Below are 16,135 nucleotides of genomic sequence, written 5' to 3'. Positions count from 1 at the left end.
GGCAAAGGGGCCCGAAACCAGGGGGCCAGAGGCCATTCGTGAGGCGGGCTGCCAAGGGGCCCGAGGCCATTCCCAAGCCGGGCGGCCAAGGGGCCCGAGGCGGGCAGGTAAGCTCGGCCGAGGGGTCCGAGGCCAAAGCCCGGCAAAGGGGCCCGAAACCAGGGGGCCAGAGGCCATTCCCGAGGCGGGCGGCCAAGGGGCCCCGAGGCCATTCCTGAGGCGGGCGGCCAAGGGACCCGAGGCCATTCCCGAGGCGGGCGGCCAAGGGGCCCTAGGCGGGCAGGTAAGCTCGGCCGAGGGGCACGAGGCGAAATCCCGGCCAAGGGGCCCGAAACCAGGGGGCCAGAGGCCATTTCCGAGGCGGGCGGCCAAGGGGCCCGAGGCCATTCCCGAGGAGGGCGGCCAAGGGGCCCGAGGCAGCCAAGGGGCCCGAGGCCATTCCCGAGGCGAGCGGCCAAGGGGCCCGAGGTCATTCCCGAGGCGGGCGGCCAAGGGGCCCGAGGCCAAAGCCCGGCCAAGGGGCCCGAAACCAGGAGGCCCGAGGCCATTCCCGAGGCGGACGGCAAGGGGCCCGAGGCCATTCCCGAGGCGGGCGGCCAAGGGGCCAGAGGCGGGCAGGTTTGCTCGTCCGAGAGGCCCGAGGCCAAAGCCCGGCCAAGGGGCCCGAAACCAGGGTGCCAGAGGCCATTCTCGAAGCGGGCGGCCAAGGTACCCGAGTCCATTCCCGAGGCGGGCGGCAAAGGTGCCCGAGGCTATTCCCGAGGCGGGCGGCCAAGGGGCCCGAGGCGGGCAGGTAAGCTCGGCCGAGGGGCCCGAGGCAAAAGCCAGGCCAAGAGGCCCGAAACCAGGGGGCCAGGGCCCATTCCCGAGGCGGGCGGCCTAGGTGCCCGAGGCCATTCCCGAGGCGGGCGGCCAAAGGGCCCGAGGCCAAAGCCCGCCAAGGGGCCCAAAACCAGGGGGCCAGAGGCCATTCCCGAGGCGGGCGGCCAAGGGGTCCGAGGCCATTCCCGAGGCGGGCGGCCAAGGGGCCCGAGGCCATTCCCGAGGCGAGCGGTCAAGGGGTCTGAGGACATTCCCGAGGTCGGCGGCCAAGGGGCCTGAGGCTAAAGTGGCCAAGGGGACCAAAACCAGGAGGCCCGAGGCCATTCCCGAGGCAGGCGGCCAAGGGGCCCGAGGCCATTCTCGAGGCGGGCGGCAAAGGGGCCCGAGGGGGGCAGGCAAGCTCGGCCAAGTGGCCCGAAACCAGGGGGCCAGAGGCCATTCCCGAGGCGGGCGGCCAAGGGGCCCGAGGCCATTCCCGAGGCGGGCGGCCAAGGGGCCCGAGGCCATTCCCAAGGCGGGCGGCCAAGGGGCCTGAGGGGGGTAGGTAAGCTCAGCCGAGGGGACCGAGGCCAAAGCCCGGCCAAGGGGCCCAATATCAGGAGGCCCGAGGCCATTCCCGAGGCGCGCGGCCAAGGGGCCCGAGGTGGGCAGGCAAGCTCGGCCGAGGGGCCCGAGGCCAAAGCCCAGCCAAGGGGCCCGAAACCAGAGGGCCAGAGGCCATTCCCGAGGCGGGGGGCCAAGGGGCCCGAGGCCATTCCCGAGGCGGGCGGCCAAGGGGCCCGAGGTGGGCAGGCAAGCTCGGCCGAGGGGCCCGAGGCCAAAGCCCAGCCAAGGGGCCCGAAACCAGAGGGCCAGAGGCCATTCCCGAGGCGGGGGGCCAAGGGGCCCGAGGCCATTCCCGAGGCAGGCGGCCGAGGGGCCCGAGGCCATTCCCGAGGCGGGCGGCCAAGGGGCCTGAGGCCAAAGCCCAGCCATGGGGCCCGAAACCAGGAGGCACGAGGCCATTCCCGAGGCGGGCGACCAAGGGGCCTGAGGCGGGCAGGCAAGCTCGACTGAGGGGCCCGGGGCCAAAGCCCAGTCAAGGGGCCCAAAACCAGAGGGCCAGAGGCCATTCCCGAGGCGGGGTGCCAAGAGGCCCGAGGCCATTCCCGAGGCGGGCGGCCAAGGGGCCCTAGGCGGCCAGGTAAGCTCGGCCGAGGGGCACGAGGCGAAATCCCGGCCAAGGGGCCCGAAACCAGGGGGCCAGAGGCCATTCCCGAGGCGGGCGGCCAAAGGGCCCGAGGCCATTCCCGAGGCGGGCGGCCAAGGGGCCCGAGGCCAAAGCCGGGTCAAGGGGCCCGAAACCAGGAGGCCCGAGGCCATTCCCGAGGCGGACGGCCAAGGGGCCCGAGGCCATTCCCGAGGCGGGCGGCCAAGGGGCCCGAGGCCATTCCCGAGGCGGGCGGCCTAGGGGCCCGATGGGGGTAGGCAAGCTTGGCCAAGGGGCCCGAAACCAGGGGGCCAGAGGCCATTCCCGAGGCGGGCGGTCGAGGGGCCCGAGGCCATTCCCGAGGCGGGCGGCCAAGGGGCCCGAGGCCATTATCGTGGCGGACGGCCGAGGGGCCGGAGGCCATTCCCGAAGCGGGCGGCCAAGGGGCCCGAGGCCATTCCCGAGGCGGGCGGCCAAGAGGCCCAAGGCCAAAGCCCGGCCAACGGGCCCGATACCCGGAAGCCCGAGGCCATTCCCGAGGCGGGCGGCCAAGGGGCCCGAGGCCATTCCCGAGGCGGGCGGCCAAGAGGCCCGAGGCGGTCAGGCAAGCTCGACCGAGGGGCCCGAGGCCAAACCCCGGCCAAGGGGCCCAAAACCAGGGGGCCAGAGGCTATTCCCGAAGCGGGCGGCCAAGGGGTCCGAGGCCATTCCCGAGGCGGGCGGCCAAGGGGTCCGAGGCCATTCCCGAGGCGGGCGGCCAAGGGACCCGAGGTCATTTCCGAGGTGGGCGGCCAAGGGGCCCGAGGCCATTCCCGAGGTGAGCAGGCAAGCTCGACCGAGGGGCCCGAGGCCAAAGCCCGGCCAAGGGGCCTGAAACCAGGGGGCCAGAGGCCATTCCCGAGGCGGGCGGCCAAGGGTCCCGAGGCCATTCCCGAGGCAGGCGGCCAAGGGGCCCGAGGCCATTCCCGAGGCAGGCGGCCAAGGGGCCCGAGGCGGTCAGGCAAGCTCGACCGAGGGGCCCGAGGCCAAACCCCGGCCAAGGGGCCCGAAACCAGGGGGCCAGAGGCCATTCCCAAGGCGGGCGGCCAAGGGGCCCGAGGCCATTCCCGAGGCGGGCGGCCAAGGGGCCCGAGGGGGGCAGGCAAGCTCGGCGATTGGGGCCCAAAACCAGGGGGCCAGAGGCCATTCCCAAGGCGGGCGGTCAAGGGGCCCAACGCCATTCTCGAGGCGGGCGGCCAAGGGGCCCGAGGCCATTACCGTGGCGGGTGGCCAAGGGGCCCGAGGCCATTCCCGATGCGGGCGGCCAAGGGGCCCGAGGCCATTCCTGAGGTGAGCGGCCAAGGGGCCCGAGGCCAAAGCCCGGCCAAGGGGCCTGATACCAGGAGGCCCGAGGCCATTCCCGAGGCGGTCAGGCAAGCTCGACCGAGGGGCCCAAGGCCAAAGCCCGGCCAAGGGGCCCGAAACCAGGGGGCCAGAGGCCATTCCCGAGGTGGGCGGCAAAGGGGTCCGAGGCCATTCTTGAGGAGGGCGGCCAATGGGTCTGAGGTCATTCCCGAGGTGGGCAGCCAAGGGGCCCGAGGCCAAAGCCCGGCCAAGGGGCCAGAATCCAGAGGCCCGAAACCAGGAGGCCTGAGGCCATTCCCGAGGCGGGCGGCCAAGGGGCCCGAGGCCGTTCCCGAGGCGGGCAGCCCAGGGGCCCGAGGCCATTTCCAAGGTGGGCGGCCAAGGGGCCCGAGGCGGGCAGGTAAGCTCTGCCGAGGGGCCCGAGGCCAAAGCCCGGCCAAGGGGCCCGAAACCAGGGGGCCAGAGGCTATTACCGTGGCGGGCGGCCAAGGGGCCCGAGGCCATTCCCAAGGCGGGCGGCCAAGGGGCCCGAGGCCATTCCTGAGGCGGGCAGCCAAGGGGCCTGAGGCGGGCAGGCAAGCTCGACTGAGGGGCCCGAGGCCAAAGCCCGGCCAAGGGGCCCGAGGCGGGCGGCCAGGGACCAAAGCCCGGCCAAGGGGCCCGATACCAGGAGGCCCGAGGCCATTCCCGAGGCTGGCGGCCAAGCTCGACCCAGGGGCCCCAAACCAGGAGGCCCGAGGCCATTCCCGAGGCGGGCGGCCAAAGGACCCGAGGCCAAAGCCCGGTCAAGGGTCCCGAAACCAGGGGGCCAGAGGCCATTCCCAAGGCGGGCGGCCAAGGGGCCCGAGGCCATTCCCGAGGCGGGAGGCTAAAGGGCCCTAGGTGGGCAGGTAAGCTCGGCCGAGGGGCCCGAGGCCAAAGCCCGGCCAAGGGGCCCGAGGCCATTCCCGAGGCGGGCGGCCAGGGACCAAAGCCCGGCCAAGGGGCCCGATACCAGGAGGCCCGAGGCCATTCCCGAGGCTGGCGGCCAAGCTCGACCCAGGGGCCCAAAACCAGGGGTCCAGAGGCCATTCCCGAGGTGGGCGGCCAAGGGGTCCGAGGCCATTCCTGAGGCGGGCGGCCAAGGGGCCCGAGGCCTTTCCCAAGGCGGGCGGCCAAGGGGTCTGAGGTCATTCCCGAGGTGGGCGGCCAAGGGGCCCGAGGCCAAGGCCCGGCCCAGTGGCCCGAAACCAGGAGGCCTGAGGCCATTCCCGAGGCGGGCGGCCAAGGGGCCCGAGGCCATTCCCGAGGCGGGCGGCCAAGGGGCCCGAGTCCATTCCCGAGGTGGGCAGGCAAGCTCGACCGAGGGGCCCGAGGCCAAAGCCCGGCCAAGGGACCCGAAACCAGGGGGCCAGAGGCCATTCCCAAGGCGGGCGGCCAAGGGGCCCGAGGCGGGCAGGTAAGCTCGGCCGAGGGGTCCGAGGCCAAAGCCTGGCCAAGGGGCCCGAAACCAGGGGGCCAGAGGCCATTCCCGAGGCGGGCAGCCCAGGGGCCCGAGGCCATTTCCAAGGCGGGCGGCCAAGGGGCCCGAGGCGGGCAGGTAAGCTCTGCCGAGGGGCCCGAGGCCAAAGCCCGGCCAAGGGGCCCGAAACCAGGGGGCCAGAGGCTATTACCGTGGCGGGCGGCCAAGGGGCCTGAGGCCATTCCCGAGGCGGGCGGCCAAGGGGCCCGAGGCCATTCCTGAGGCGGGCAGCCAAGGGGCCCGACGCGGGCAGGCAAGCTTAACTGAGGGGCCCTGTGGCCAAAGCCCGGCCAAGGGGCCCCAAACCAGGAGGCCCGAGGCCATTCCCGAGGCGGGCGGCCAAAGGACCCGAGGCCAAAGCCCGGTCAAGGGTCCCAAAACCTGGGGGCCAGAGGCCATTCCCGAGGCGGGAGGCTAAAGGGCCCTCGGTGGGCAGGTAAGCTCGGCCGAGGGGCCCGAGGCCAAAGCCCGGCCAAGGGGCCCGAAACCAGGGGGCCAGAGGCTATTCCCGAGGCAGGAGGCCAAGGGGCCCGAGGCCATTCCCGAGGCGGTAGGTCAAGGGGCCCTAGGCGGGCAGGTAAGCTCGGCCGAGGGGCCCGAGGCTAAAGCCTGGCCAAGGGGCCTGAAACCATGGGGCCAGAGGCCATTCCTGAGGCAGGACAAGGGGCCCGAGGCCATTCCCGAGGAGGGCGGCCAAGGGGCCCGAGGCCATTCCCGAGGCGGGCGGCCAAGGGGCCCGAGACCATTCCCGAGGCGGGCGGCCAAGGGGCCCGAGACCATTCCCGAGGCGGGCGGCCAAGGGGCCCGAGACCATTCCCGAGGCGGGCGGTCAAGGGGCCCGAGGCGGGCGGCCAAGGGGCCCGAGGCCATTCCCGAGGCGGGCGGCCAAGGGGGCAGGTAAGCTCAGCCAAGGGGCCCGAGGCCAAAGCCCGGCCAAGGGGCCCGAAACCAGGGGGCCAGAGGCCATTCCCGAGGCGGGTGGCCAAGGGGCCCGAGACCATTCCCGAGGCGGGCGGCCAAGGGGCCCGAGGCCATTCCCGAGGCGGGTGGCCAAGGGGCCTGAGGCCATTCCCGAGGCAGGCGGCCAAGGGGCCCGAGGCCATTCCCGAGGCGGGCGGCCAAGGGGCCCGAGGCGGGCAGGCAAGCTCGACCGAGGGGCCCGAGGCCAAAGCCCGGCCAAGGGACCCGAAACCAGGGGGCCAGAGGCCATTCCCGAGGCAGGCGGCCAAGGGGCCCCGAGGCCATTCCCGAGGCGGGAGGCCAAGGGGCCCGAGACGGGCAGGCAAGCTCGACCGAGGGGCCCGAGGCAAAAGCCCGGTCAAGGGGCCCGAGGCCCGAAACCAGGGGGCCGGAGGCCATTCCCGAGGCTGGCGGCCAATTGGCCAGAGGCGGGCAGGCAAGCTCGTCCAAGGGGCCCGAGGCAAAAGCCCGGCTAAGGGGCCCGAAACCAGGTGGCCCAAGGCCATTCCCGGAGGCGGGTGGCTAAGGGCCCGAGGCCAAAGCCTGGCCAAAGGGCCAGAGGCCAAAGCCCGGCCAAATGCCCCGAGGCCAAAGCCCGGCCAAAGGGCCCGAGGCCAAAGCCCAGCCAAAGGGCCCGAGGCCAAAGCCCAGCCAAAGGGCCCGAGGCCAAAGCCCAGCCAAAGGGCCCGAGGCCAAAGACCCAACACACCAGACACGAGGCGGGCGGCCCAACACACCAGACACGAGGCCAAGGGGCCCGAGGCCAAAGCCCGGCCAAAGGGCCCGAGGCCAAAGACACAACACACCAGACACTAGGCGGGCTGCCCAACACACCAGACACGAGGCGGGCAGCCCAACACACCAGACACGAGGCGGGCAGCCCAACACAGCAGACACGAGGCCAGACCAGAGGCGGGCAGCCCACCACAGCAGACACGAGGCCAGACCAGAGGCGGGCGGCCCAACACACCAGACACGAGGCCAGGCCCGAGGCGGGCGGTCCAACACACCAGACATGAGGCCAGACCTGAGGCGGGTGGCCCAACACACAAGACACGAGGCCAGACCCAAGGCGGGAGGACCAACACACGAGACCAGACCCAAGGCGGGAGGCCCAACACACGAGACCAGACCCGAGGGGGGGCCGACCCTACACACAAGACACAAGGCAGACTTAATGCGGTCTGAGCTCTTTGAACGGACACAAAAAAATTTTTACAACTCGTAATTGCACAAAAATTGTGACTTATTTATACCAGCTCCGCCAGCTTTTTGAAAAGGAAAGAGCTGAGAGGAGGCGTTGCGACCGACAAATTCATCACAATTTAAGCCACAAAAGTAGCATAAATTATGTAAAAAATGTGCTCCACCCATAACATTTTGAGAAGTGGTGCAAGGCAGCTGAATTCATTAAGAATTTGATGCACCTTACTCTATCTTAATCTTCATAGAGACTGATGGGCATAACACCAGTCCTGATGAATCGGGACATAGTGCAAACCCTGTTAAGAACATGTTCTCGCATTATCTGGACAATCCCTTCCTTACATGTGGACTCGCAGGCAATCAGTAGCTAAAATCACCAGCAATCATCTGTTTCCGCTGGGGGAAGTAGCAGCCTCTCCAGGACTCGTTCAGTATTATATGGTCCCCGGTGATAGTCACCCATTCTATGTAATACATGGATGTTTCTGCCAGAACTTGAGCTGCTCTTTGCATTGGCTTGTCACTGTGGTTAACAGAGGGAGGTCTTAGTTGGATATCGCCCTCTATTACATCCATGTTTTAATATAGACAAGGATGGCCAGGTTGAGACTCGATGAGTCTCCATTGTTGGCTATTCTTGCCATTAATGTTCACAAACCATAGCGTTTTGTAACAAAATTATTTGCAAAATGCTTGTGTTCTCTGTTGTCAGCAGTTTTGATGCGGTCAGGAATTCCAATATGGATTCCTGTGTGTTTCTTTAGTACATAGAGCAGTAGGTGATATCTACTAAAGGTTAAGTCTTTTATAGGGACTTGCCAGACACTGGAAAACGGGTAATTATTTATTACCTACTAGTCATCCTGTCGTTTACCACTCATCAGTCTTAAAGTGGTTGTCCGGTCACAAGATATTGATGATCTATCCTTGTGATTGGTCATCAGTGTCAGATAAGTAGGAATGCCGAGTGTTGGACCCCCACTTATCAGCTGTTTAGCGCCACCGGTGGTTGGAGGTTAACACTTTACGGAACTGCACTACACAGCTCCATTCACAGTGTAGTGGCCACTGCTGGGTACTGCAGATCAGCCCCTATTCAAAAGGAGAGTTGATCATTATTAAAAGACCGGATAATTCCTTTAACGTCCTCAGAACCAAGTCACTTCTATGGAGGCCATTAGGAGCCTCTATTATTTTTGCCAAAAATAAAAATGACGCTCCATGCAATGCAACGGACACCTTGACATTGACCAACAGTCCCCGATAAGAGTCAATGGCATCTTATCTCTGCGCCAAAAATGTTAAAATTCAACATGCCGGATCCTTCTCTCTCCTGATATCATCTGTTGGGAGAAAGTCGCATACACATGAGGTGGTCGGATGTTCCCTCCAAAATCAGTGGGTTCAGCCGACTTATCTACTATGTATGGGGGTCTTGATCTTGCAGAGTATATATAGTATATTAGTCTGTAAGCTTGTACTGGCAGAGTATTCACTGTACTAGATTATGAGCGCCTATAAGCAGGTTGCATGTCTTTCTTTCCAGGGTCAGCCCTCATCTATATATATAATCGTCTTATCCCGTCTGTCAGTCAGTCAGTCTGTCAGTCAGTCTGTCCAGGAAATCCCGCGTCGCTCATTGGTCTGGCCGCGGCCAATCAGCGACGCGGGATTTGAGAAAAAGATGGCGGCCGTTAGCGGCTCATCTGCCGGACGGAGGTCAGCGGCGATGCAGCCGGGAGATGAGGCGGCGCGAGGCGCTCATCTCCCAGCCACTAGCAGAAGTATCCCGACCGGCGGCGGCGCCGCTGACCTCCATGCGGCTAGGGTGTCAAGGGAGGACCGGGGAGCGTCGCTGCCGGTCGGGATACTTCTGCTGTGAGCAGCCGCTCATCTCCCGGCTTCTCGCAGCGGAAGTAGCCGCACAGGCAGCGACGCTCCCCGATCCTCACCAATACGATTCCGCTCCCCGGTCCTCACCAATACAATTCGCTGATTGGTGATCTTAGCGCAAAATTTAAACATCGCTGTGCTGATTGGTCGCGGCCGCTGCCCTCGACCAATCAGCGATTTTGGCGCCACATTTAAACAGCGGCCGCAACCAATCAGCGATCTTGGCGCAACATTTAAACACTACTGTGCTGATTGGTCGAGGTCGCCGGCCGCAACCAATCAGCATTATTGGCGCCAAATTTAAACACCGCTCTGCTGATTGGTCGCGGTCGCCGGTGAATTGTGCATTATGATGAGTTATTGGACTGTAACAGGTCCATATACTGCTCTGGCACAGGGGCCTCTTCTGGCTGTGTCCGCCCCTAACGTACAGATATACAGCAATATGCAGCAAGTCAGACGAGATCCAGGGAGATATCCGATCGCCAGAACTGGGGTCAGGAAGGAATTTTTTTCCCCTCTAGGGGGGTTTCTTCGCCTTCCTCTGGATTTTTGGGTCCAGTGGCTCTCATCAGGTCCGCAATGTCCGCAGCAAGTTCTGTAGTCTCCATCGGGCCTGACCTGAGAGTCATTGTGACCTTTACTTTATTAAAAGGGCTTGTAATATTTTCATTACAATGTTGCTTATTGCTATTTAAAAAAAAAATAAAAAATTACAAATAATATATTGTGTTGTGTTTTATTTGTGTGCACTTCACCCTACACAGTGACAATGATGAGAGTGATCGCCGACGCTCAATATTCCAGAACTAGAACCAGACTTGGCTGCTGATCCGGCACATAATAAAGTGTCTCATCTGCAATAACATGGAGGCAGCTGCTGCAGAAACAGGGACAATAGGGGGCGCTGTATACACAGAGTCCAAGTTACATCACTAGTGTTATGGGGGTCGGTCTCTGATAGGGGCACTCATATAGTATAGGTCCTATATAACACACTACACGCGGATCACAGAGACGCAGAATACAGGAGACCCAGGAAAAATCTGTCTGGTATCTCTCAGAGCAATGTCACCACCCGATGCAGATATGAGCGGCGCTGGACAACCCCTTTATATCTAATAATTACCTGCAGAGCCGGCCTCCATCAGAGGAGATGTACACACATCTGTCCGAAAGGTTGGTGGAGATGGAGACAAATTCGTTGATGTAGCCCGCTCTTCTCATTAATCGGAAGGTGTTCACCAACTTCTGGTGCTCGCGAATAACGCCGAGAATGTTTCCTTAAAATGGAAAATAAATGTTAACCTATAGTACATAGACAGTTAAGATAGACATAATAGTAAATCTAGTCATAATCTGAGCCAGCACTCCAAAAAAGTCAAAAATAGTGAAGTTGTAAATGCCCAATGTGGTGACATTTCGGTTCACGGTGTAAACCTTTCTCACCATAAACTGAAACATCGCCACAATGGGATATCAAAAGTGAACTATTTATCACTTTTTCTTTTTTGCTGCCTCCAATTATGATTATATTTGGAAGGATTGGTAATTGCCTGGGAGGTTTGGCACCCAAACTTTCCTCTGGTGCTGCGACAGATTGAGTCAGCCCATTCATGTTTCAGCTCGAAATAGCACGGCCTTTCTCCTGGAAACGTCCTATAATAGGAAAGCCCCCTGATTAAGGGCCCTGGAAGAACCCACCCTTCCCCGGAAAAGGGCCTGGAAGAACGCACCCTTCCCCGGAAAAGGGCCTGGAAGAACCTACCCTTCCCCGGAAAAGGGCCTGGAAGAACCCCCCCCTCCTTCGCCGTAAAAGGTCCTGGAGAACCCCTCCTTCGCCGTATAAGGTCCTGGAGAACCCCTTCACTTTAAAATATATTTCTAAAGAATTTGCATACACTTTTATATCATTCTTTTCATACCAGGGAGGATCTCATGTGATAGATAACCTGAAAAACAATTTACTTAAAGGGGTTGTCCACTACTTTATATGATCCCCCAATGTATTCCTCCCTGGCCCATAAGTGTTTCTCTAAATACCTTGTGGTGCCTTTTCTACTTGTGAGTGGCGCTATCACTGGCCGCTCACAGGCATCACGTGACCCCTGGCTGCAGCCGGCTCTGACATACGCTGATGTGAAGTCAAGTTCCTGCTGCAGCAGGGGGTACTCACTTCTGTGTTCCACGGTGGAAAATGGGCTGTGGACGGGGTTACCCAGTGCGTCACACCCGGCATCCACCGCGCGATCTCCCTCTCCTCATTCACTGGGAAAGCGCGCGGTGGATGCTGGGTGTGACGCACAGGGTAACCCCGCCCACAACCCAGCATCCACCGCGGGGAGCGCGTCACTGATGTCACGCCTCACTTGACGTGACATCATTGACGGGTCACGTGATGCCTCTGAGCGGCCAGCGATAGCGCCGCTTACAGGCAGAAAGTACAACCCAAGGTATTTACAAAAAGTCTTATGGGCCCCGGGGGGATACATTGGGGGGGTTCATATAAAGTAGGGGACAAGTTCTTTAATGTTTTTGTACTCCTGGAAAATAGCTGAATGACTTTGGCTAACAGCCATCCTAAGTGTGTGGCCATCTTTACTGTCCTGAAGACCTTACCACAATTTGATATTTTTGCAGGGGGGAAGCAAAAGTTTCATATTTGCTATAAACATGTATGCAATTAGAGTTGAGCCAAAAAAAAAAAAAAAAAAAAAAAAAAAACTTTGCATGGCCCCGGGTTCAGTGGCCACCAGACAGAGTCCTGAGAACCTCCTCATTGGCAACATGCATGTACAGAGCTGGGCCTTTTAATCAGTGGAGGCACTAGGGATGCTGAAAGGCAGTAGAAGGTTTGGAGGACTCTGGTCTGGTGGCCATGGACTACTCATGTTGCTTGTGGTCCAGGGTCCTGGGAATGTTTTTGCCCTACTCTATATGGGTCGACTTAAGATGTAAATTACCATTGAGGAACACAGTAAAGATGTTCGAGTATGCCAGTTCTTCACCACACAGCAGATTGACATCTTCGACTCCAAGATTACCGGCCAATTTAATGATAGGGCGTCCTCCATGTCCGTTGTGATGTGCGTCATTAGAGCAAGATTTTTCACTAGATCGCAAGCCTAAAACAAGATAAAAGGAGAACACGTCTGAAGTGTGTTAATAATGAACAGCCTATTGCAATTACAAATCCTCAGGAAATGCTTACCTCTCCTTCAGGAGTATCGGACGGGCACAGCATACCCCACTGCGAAGGCTGCAAGGATCGAGGACCACTGACTTTTCTCGTCTTTTCAAACTGGGATGATATTCTTGTCATCATTCCCAAGGCGGATATGAAGGACAATCGTGAGAGCACCTGCGTCACACCCTGATGATCCATTTTAATCTCTTCAGAGATTCCCTAAATGAATAGAAAAAAGGTTAACAAACCTGTGACAATCCAGCGAGGTCAATATGTCCATTGGTAACTTATGTTTTGTGCCAAGAAACTTGAATTCCCCTCAGAGGTCTCTGGTCCACTGTTCACATCGGTAGTCTGAGGTCACCAGACCAGAGCCCGGAGAACCTCCTCTTATCTGCCGGCATCCCTGGCTCCTCTTGATTAATCAGCACGGCTCAACAATGCTCATGTTGGGAAAAACCTACTGCCTAGATGCTGGCAAAAAGTAGGAGGACTGAAAGATTCTGGTCTGGTGGTCACAAACTACAGAGGTGGTTGCTGAATCACAGTAAGAAACAAGGGATCCAAAGCTTGCCATCATAGGTTAGTGCATATCTGGTGCTGGGGAGCATCATTATGGGGATCCAGAAGTTGGCATAACCTCACGAAAATGTCCTCGCTTCCTAAAAGTCAAGGAGCCCATGGTAGTATATAGGGGATAGAAGGCTAAGTGAGTAAATAACTTGAGGACCTGACTTTGGAAGAAGTCTCAGTATGGCAACGTACCAGTTAAGTGACCATTACTGGTCTGTAAAGATCCTGAAATGGTCGGTGAAAGTTAAGTGCTAGGTCTCTTCTTTCCATCCTCTCCTTACCGTAGAGATGGCATTAACCATGCCATTGGTGATCTGGTCTTGGCGTATGTGTTTCACCACGTCGAACTGAGCAGCTCTTTGCTTCGGGATGACCTGGTCGGCGATCTTCTTCATCTCGGAGTTAAACTTCTTGAACAAATCTTCAAATAAGAGCGAGAGCAGCTGCGATGTAAAAAAATGAATAAAAACAGTAAACCCTCAGGGAGCCACAAAATCTGATTTAAAGTGAGTTATCCCCTGGAGGGTGGGGAAGAGAAGACGGGCAGAGGTAACCCTCAGCTGATCACCTCTGCCAATTCATTTTACTGATTAATGGGAGGGGGAGAGTGCTTCTCTCCGGGGATGCTTTGGCAGGTTCAGATGTCTCAAACTTTCCAGGTGGCCTCCCATTTTTCAGAGAGCCTTCATGGCGCTCAAGAACAATTGGCACGTGTCAGAAGTGGATCCTTTAAGCCCTATAGGCTAAACGTGGTTTTCCACACCCCCAGTATAGTACATAATTTTTATTCACCTATTGATCACCCGACACTCCTCCATCCAGTTGGCTCTGTTCCTCTGTCCTTTTCTTTGGGCATTTTGGCACTTCACAGCAGCAGCCGATGATTGGCTGCAGCGCTCACATACACAACCAGTGGGGATGGAGGAGGATTGTGGGATCGATTGGCGAGTTCTTAAAATCTATTTATTATTAATTTACTATACTAGGGCCATGTAGAAACTTACAGAGCTGGGGCCTCCATGGATGGGAAGTGCACCAACAAAAGCTGTGACTTTGTCAAGTGTATAGCCAGGGACACTCCCGCTAGACTTGCCATTCTTTTGAGATGATCTGTCCTGTTCGTCTAGGCATCATAATTTTGCGCTGGTCCCAAATGCGTCGCTCCTTACACATTTTTCCAGCTTCCAAAAGACTAACTCGCTGCTCACTTCCTTCCTAATCTATTTTTTTTTTATTTTTTAAAGTGCCCCTAGTGGACAAATCTGGCACAACTGTAAATACACGGTGGGCCATTTATATGGATACACCCAAATTAAATGGGAATGGTTGGTGATATCAACTTCCTGTTTGTGGCACATTAGTATATGGGAGGGGGAAAACTTTTCCAGATGGGTAGTGACCATGGCGGCCATTTTGAAGTCTGCCATTTTGGATCCGTTGTTTCAGATGCTGCAAATCTCGTATCTTGATGTATGGTGTGGTATATGGGGTACAAAAATAGTGGGGCCATTCTTCATCAATGGAGACCTCAATGCCACTGGATATCTGAAGTTGCTACATGATGATGTGTTGTCCTCTTTATGCACTGAAGATGGCACGTTCCCTGAGTTTTTCCAACAAGATGGTGCACCACCACATCATGGGTGTCAGGTCCGAGCATTCCTACATGAAGAGTTTCCTGGAAAGTGGATTGGTCGTCATGGGCCAGTTGAATGGCCACCAAGGTCTCCTGATCTGACCCCCTTAGACTTTTATCTTTGGGGTCATCTGAAGGCAATTGTCTATGCTGTGAAGATACGCGATGTGCAGCATCAGAAACAACGGATACTGGAAGCCTGTGCTAGCATTTCTTCTGCGGTGTTGCTATCAGTGTGTCAGGAGTGGGAGAAGAGGGTTGCATTGACAATCCAACACAATGGGCAGCACTTTGAACACATTTTATAAGTGGTCATAAACTTGTACAAAACCCATGAATGAATAAAGTTACATTAAAACCAAGCACACCATTGTTTTTCTTCTGAAATTCTCAATAGATCTGATGTGTCACATGACCTGCTTCCTATAGAAAAAAATAAAGTTGGATCCAAAATAGCAGACTTCAAAATGGCCGCCATGGTCACCACCCATCTGGAAAAGTTTTCCCCCTCCCATATACTAATGTGCCACAAACAGGAAGTTGATATTACCAACCATTCCCATTTAATTTAGGTGTATCCATATAAATGGCCCACCCTGTATAACAATCATTACTTAAAGGGAATCTGTCAGTATGATCAACCCTTCTAATCCGTCTATATGTGCATGTAGGTCACAAGAAGCTGAATAAAATGATACATTGATATCTGAGATCCGATGTCTTATTCCAGAGAAATTAAATTTTTTCTTAATATGTAAATGAGCTGTTAAGATCTATGGGCCGGACATGGATCTCCCTGAGAATCTGCCTCCTGACTTTGGGGACGTTATCAGTGTGAAACATATAATGACTGACAGTCTGCTCTCCTGATCTACTTGTCTCACACTTTTAAAAATGCCCCCTTTCATTTAAAATAAGCTCTGGCGGCAAATTCTCTATGCCCCGCCCATAGATCTTAACAGCTCATTTACATATTAAGAAAAACATGGATTTCTCAGGAATAATACATTGGATCGCAGATATCAAGGTATCGTTTTATTCAGCTTCCTATGACCTACATGCCCATATAGACGACTTAGGAGGGTTGATCCTACCGACAGATTCCCTTTAAGCGTCCTGGCACAGCTTAAAGAAGCAACACGGTGACTTCAAAGGTTAACAGTCGTAACATTTTTCAATTTGCATTTATCAAAAGACTTTACAGTTCATAAGACGTCAATAATAAATAAAAAGATGGAGGGAAGAAAATATGAAAGAGTTTAAGCCGCAGCAACAGTTTCACCAATTAGCTTAATGTCAGAGAATTCTAATTAGGCGCCTTGAGATTGCTATTTAGCGCTCGAGCTTTTAGAGTGCCAAATTCTCCTTTTCAGACAAACCGGTTTGCAAAATTAAAGACATTAGGCGGCCTTAATTACATTATCAGGACAGCTGGGATTAGGCAATCTCTGAAGTCAGTGCGCTAGTCTTTTGTCACCAGGAAGAAATCCCTTGCCGTGCAAGGTGGTGGATTTCGAGGCCTGCGCCATATCTCGTCCTCACAAAGCAAGCTGCATTAGACAGAGAAAAATACTCCGAGACAAAAGAGACAGGGCAATGCTTCACAAATAATGAACACGTTAAGAAGAGAGAGACGCAAGGTGAAAAGATTAAGTCTCCAATCGGTAGGTCTTGCTAACACCTCCGCTGGCGAAGGGCCTACCCCAATCCTCTGGGGACAAAAAAGAAAAACCGGTTCGGCTTATGGGTCCACATCTGTTATCTGAAGCTGGAGCCCGTCTCATACTTCTATTTCCCATGGGGTGTGAAATTAGCAGAAACATC

At 57.5% G+C, this 16,135-nt stretch overlaps 1 pseudogene; it reads right to left on the bottom strand.

Annotated features, from left to right (window-relative positions):
- The window catches only part of LOC141164059 (DNA-directed RNA polymerase III subunit RPC2-like), a 338,189-nt pseudogene that overhangs the window by 193,780 nt on the left and 128,274 nt on the right, over nt 1-16,135 (bottom strand).

This window comes from Phyllobates terribilis, unplaced genomic scaffold (genome assembly GCF_046119375.1).
Source record: "Phyllobates terribilis strain yellow unplaced genomic scaffold, ASM4611937v1 Scaffold_10__3_contigs__length_209671492, whole genome shotgun sequence".
Lineage (NCBI taxonomy): Eukaryota > Metazoa > Chordata > Amphibia > Anura > Dendrobatidae > Phyllobates > Phyllobates terribilis.
Note: the sequence above shows the minus strand (reverse complement) of the source record. Positions and strands in the feature narration are given on the sequence as shown.